Here is a 5916-nt window from a genome sequence, read left to right as displayed (position 1 = left end):
GATATAATAAACCTGGTAGCATTAAAAAGACCCCATTTACTATTGAGATTTCTCAATAGCATGATGATTACAGTGTTTTGGATAGGTTCAAGCCTTGGGCTGATGAGAGGGCACAGTCCTCTCATTGCCACGTGCAAGTCCCAGCGTGGAGGGCAGGGCCCTCCCAGCACAATTAGAGCCAACAGCTGTAGTTGCAAGCTTGAACCTATGGTCCGAACATGTGGCCCCATGTGCCTGAGTGATATAGGTTTGATAGAGTCCAGGTGCATGTAGTTGAGTAGGATTGAAACCCAGGAGAATGTTGTAAACCCATTGTGCTGGCACGGCACACTTCATAAAGATATAATGCCTCCACTCTCTGAGGGTGGGTTCCTGCCTCAACCCCGCCCGTACAGGAAACAGCTCTGGGAAACAGCTGGGGGGTGGGAGGAGGGCACAGATGTTGCCAAGACAACCTCTACAGAACTGACTTCCTTCTGCTCGGTCGCGGTTGTTGAGGTCATCATGAACACCACCCAGGTATTTTATATAAGTAGATAGAGGCCTGGTGCATGGGTGGGGGCTGGCTGCTTTGCCCTGAAGGGTGTCCCAGATCAGCGTGGGGGTTCCCTTGAGGCAGGGGGAGGCGTGGGCAAGGGGCCTATGTTGGTTTGCAGGCTGGTCACGCCCCCATGGGGTATGGGTCCCCGCTGGGGGGGTGTGGCAGCTTGGGTGAGGGGCTCAGGGCTGTTTTCAGGCTGGCCACACCCGTACAGGGTGGGGGTCCCCGCTGGGGTGCCTGGCCAGCCTGTATGAGGAACTGATGGCTGTTTTCAGGCTGGCCACACCCCCTTCTTGGAGGGGGTCCCTGCTGGGGTGCCTGGCCAGCCTGGGTGAGGGGCTGAGGGCTGTGTTCAGGCTGGCCAAACCCCATTCAGGATGGGAGATCCTGCTGGGCTGCCTGGCAAGTGTTAATGAGGGGCTGAGGGCTTATGCATGCATACAAGTCCTTTGGTTGATTGCTGTGAGGAAAACTTTTAATTTTCATTTATTTATTTCAGTCTCACAGCCCCCTCTCCTATTCAGTGGGTCATAATCCATTAGTGTCATTATTACTTTTTATGCTCAAAATGAGCTGGCCTCTGTACCTGTAGCCAGAGCCCCCTCATTCATGAGCACTTCCTCACTTTCTGGTGGAAAAATATATTCCCTGCTTCAACCCTGGAATTAGATATTTCTCCAAGCAACCCTAGTCTCTTTTAACGGAGAATGGTACTTACACATCTATAGTTCCACAAATCTTTACATCTCAATCTCTATGCCAATCTATCTCTATGGAAAACCACGAGTTCACACTAATTCTAATCCTGTTCCACAGGGGCCATTCTAGGTTTGTATCTTCTCATAGTTGTCATCTCTTACAGTGAGAAATCTGACTCCATGGCTGACTACGTACTAGTAATTTGTAAAATCCAGTGGAAAATGAAAATGCAGGGGCCCTTGTCCAAAAAGCAGGGGAAAGATGCCAATAAAGGTACTGCATATAAATCTTTTTCCTTTTTCCAGGGTCTCTCTCTCTGTCTCTCTCTCAACTAGTCACACCTGTTTTTATTTGTTATTTAATGTCAAAATGGTAAGTTATTAGCATGAATTTTACTGTTCATCTTTCTATTATGCAGTATCAGTTTTAAATGCAAATAGGAGAGCATTGAACTCATACGGAAAATCAGGAGAACATAACGCAACTCATGGGCCCCGGGCAACCCAGGCTCCCAGACCCTCCTTCAGGAGAGGCCACAGCGGGTGGAAGCAGGTATCTGGGATTTATTTCGCTTATATAATTGAAACTTTGTAGCCTTGAGCGGAGTTCAGGGCCAGCCAGGGCAGGCGGGAAGCTTGGCTTCCTCCATCACCAGGGGCAACCCAAGCCTCCTATCCACTCCAGCTCTGTGGCTGCAGCCATCTTGGTTGAGTTTATTTGCATACTCAGTCCTGATGGGCTGGTGGGCGTGGTCGGTGGGCGTGGCTTGTTAGTGTGGCAGAGGTACGGTCAATTTGCATGTTTCTCTTTTATTAGATAAGATAGCCATTCTGACAGGTGTGAGGTAATATCTCATTGTGGTTTTAATTTGCATTTTTCTGATGACTAGTGATGTTGAGCATCTTTTCATATTTCTGTTGGCCATCCATATGTGTTCCTTGGAGAAATCTATTCAGGTCCTTTGCCCATTTTTTAACTGGATTGTATGTGGGGTTTTCGGTGTTGAGTTTTACAAGTTATTTATAAATTTTGGATATTAATTCTGTATCAGATCTATCATTGGTGAATACGTTCTCCCATTCAGTGAGTTGTCTTTTCATTTTGTTGATGGTTTCCTTTGCTGTGCAAAATTTTTAAATTTGGTATAGTCCCATTTGTTTGATTTTTCTTTTGTTTCCCTTGCCTGAGAAGATGTATCACAAAATATATTGCTATGAGAAATGTCCAAGATTTTACTGCTTATATTTTCTTCTAGGATTTTTATGGTTTTAAGTCTAACATGTAAGTCTTTAATCCACTTTTAGTTTATTCTTATGTATGGTGTAAGAAGGTGGTCTAGCTATATTTTTTTGTACGTATCTGTCTAATTTCCCCAACACCATGTATTGAATAGATTAGCTTTACCCCATTGTATGTTCTTGCCTCTTTTGTGAAATATTAATTGACCATAAAAACTTGGGTTTATTTCTGGCCCTCAGTTCTGTTCCATTGATCTACTAGTTTATGTCTCTTTTTATGCCAGTGCCATGCTGTTTTGATTACTATGGCCTTGTAGCAAAATGGAGTTGATATTGTCAAGAGAGCAATCTAAAATGGAACCAGGAGGCCTCTGGGAAGCTGAGCTAACTTACCCCCTCCATGTGAAACTGAACTTTTGAACTAAGCTAAACCATAACAGTTATATCCTAATATAGTTCCTGGAACTGGCTCTGCATCACTGAGCTCTCTAATTAAAAAATAAATTTTTACCTAGCAATAAACAAAAGCAATTAATCATATCATATACTATAGTGTAAGTCTGCTTGCCAGCACCAACCAAGCTCTTTCAAAGAAACTTGTATAACCCCTTTCAAAGCTCCCCTTTTTCTAAATTCTGTCTCTTTCTTTCCCCCTTGGAACACAGTTGAGTTTCTACTCAAATCTGTGTGCCAACTTGCAATTCCTAAAACCTCCAAATAAAGCTTTCATTTGGTTTATAGTTCTTGGTCAAAATTAGTTGACAAGGTGGTCTTCTTGGTCCCTGCCAACTCTTCCTAGCTTAGTTGGGGGCTAACTTCTTTGTACCAACAAAAGTGCTGAAAGGCAGCATTATAATATCCAGGAGTAAAAAACTTTCCTGCAATTGCTGGAGAAACATTTATCCACTGACAACAAATGAGGAACAACAAACTGGGTAAAATTTAAAATATTATCAAATTACAGTGTAGTACATTCAGAATATTTGTTTCCTAAAGTTGAAAGATCAAGTGAATGAAAATGATTCTGAGTAAAAAGTGTTTGGCTTTTCAGTAGGTGTGTGAAATAGCTAATTGAGTTTAATCCTTATTTGTTTTTTATTTTTAATATATTTTATTGATTTCAGAGAGGAAGGGAGATGGAGAGAGAAATAGAAACATCAATGATGAGAGAGAATCATTACCTGGCTGCCTCCTGCATGCCCCCCACTGGGGATCCAGCCTGCAGTCTGAGTGTGTGCCCTGACCACATGCCCTGATGGAATCAAGCCCCGATTTCCTGGTTCAGAGACTGATGCTCAACCACTGAGCCATCCCAGTCAGGCTATTTGTTGTTTTTTAAATGCTTAATGCTTCTCTGATTGCAAAAGTGAATGTCCTAATGTAGAAAACCTGAGAACTACGCAAAAGAATAACAAAAATAAAATTCACTTGTTACCACATAGGAAAAAAATCTGTAAATAGCCCTAGCCAGTTTGGCTCAGTCGGCCTGCGAACTGAAGGGTCCCAGGTTCGATTCTGGTCAAGGGCACATGTCTACGTTGCTGGCTCGATCCCCAGTCGGGGGCATGTAGGAGGGAGCAAATCAATGATTCTCTCTCATCATTGATGTTTCTATCTCTCTCTCCCTCTTCCTTCCTCTCTGAAATCAATAAAGAAATATATTTTTTAAAAATCTGTAAATATTTGTATATTTCTAGATTTATTTTTCTTTTTACATTTTGTTGATTTTATAGTGAAAATAACTTGTTTTAACTGGCATTTTGGTTACTACTATGAACAACTTTTCATATTGTTTTTTGGCCAGTTTTCATGTACCAACTCTTCTTTTGGCATCTTAGATTTTTCTTGCTGATTTGAATAAGCTCTTTCAATCATAAGAAAATTACCAATTCATTTTTTTGTCACATTTATGGCAAATGTTTTTCTAAGTTTCTTTACTGCCTCCTATTTTTGCATAGTTTTTAAAAAGACATAATGTTTGTTTAGTCCACAACTCATGTTTGGTGAAGTTTTAGATATGCAGAAACTCTGGCCACCCAAGGGCCTGTGGATCTGAAGTTGGAATCATTGATCAAAATGACACAAAAACGTCCCTGTGTAGTATCTCTTTCCGTTGAGTTTATGTAACCCCTGAACCAGGGGTCCTCAAACTACGGCCCGCGGGCCACCTGCAAATACAAATATTGTATTTGTCCCCATTTTGTTTTGTTTTGTTTTTTACTTCAAAATAAGGTATGTGCAGTGTGCATAGGAATTTGTTCATAGTTTTTTTTTAAACTATAGTCTGGCCCTCCAACGGTCTGAGGGACAGTGAACTGGCCCCCTGTTTAAAAAGTTTGAGGACCCCTGCCCTGAACAATGAGAACCTCTTGATGTTGGCTAGCAACTCAGGATTGAACTCAGGAGGCGTGCTAATGAATGAGAGTATCCTCGGGTCCTTGCCCCTCACAAAAGGTCACCTTTATCCTCCTACAGATTTTTATGACATCTGCGACGAGGACGGCCACGGAGGCTCCTCGGATACCAGCAAGTGCACGTGCACTCCCGGAACCGTGCTAGGCCCTCACAGGCAGACATGCTTTGGTCAGAAACTAATCTTGGAATAGAAACAGGCTGTTAATATTAAGATCAAAAGAGTAAATAAAAAACTCTTCCTGACTCAGAGCTTTATCTGAACACTTGAATGGTGTTTGCCTTTGTAGTTCATAACTAAAGCCTCAAGGCAACTTCAGGTCATGTTTAGGGACAGTCTAGAACTGTGCAGTGCAACACAGAAGCCAATAATCAAGGGAGAGAGGGAGAATCACCTAATGTTTCTTCCTCCTGCCCTCCAACCATCTAACAGGACCTCCCTTTGACCATACTTGGGACAGGAGGCCCTACTTTCTCCTTTTCTCCAAAAGAAGTAACATTTCCTCTCTGTTCCCAGCTCTCGCCAGGTAGCCTCTACCTTGATTTGGTCTCCCACTAGATGACCCGACTTCTGGGATTAGGAAACATCACCTCCTCCTGTAACCTCCATCCCTAGGACTGGCAGTCTTTTTCCTGCTGCTCGTAGACCTCTGCCTTGCCGAATAGGGGAGGTCGAGGACTGGAAGCAATTGACCAGCAGAGGAAGGACTTGGCACCTCATCAACGTGAGGGTGTGCATTACCTCTGGGGAGGGTGTCAGTAGAATGGGAGTGGGGAGGGGTACAGAGAGTTTTCAACCATATCAATAACCACTTATTTCATTAATAATTTTTTTAAATGTTGGAAGCCAATATGGAAAAATATAACCATTTGTTAAATAAGTAAGGTGGGTGTTCAGATGCTCATTATATTATTCTCTGTGCATTTCTATATCATTGGAATATTTCATAAGAAATTATTAGAGAAAAAACGTTCCAGATTAATGGCAATAGTAAGCCTTCTCCTTGCTCAGACATGCCACTCTTT

Source organism: Myotis davidii, unplaced genomic scaffold (assembly GCF_000327345.1).
Source record: "Myotis davidii unplaced genomic scaffold, ASM32734v1 scaffold214, whole genome shotgun sequence".
Taxonomy (NCBI): domain Eukaryota; kingdom Metazoa; phylum Chordata; class Mammalia; order Chiroptera; family Vespertilionidae; genus Myotis; species Myotis davidii.
Note: the sequence above shows the minus strand (reverse complement) of the source record.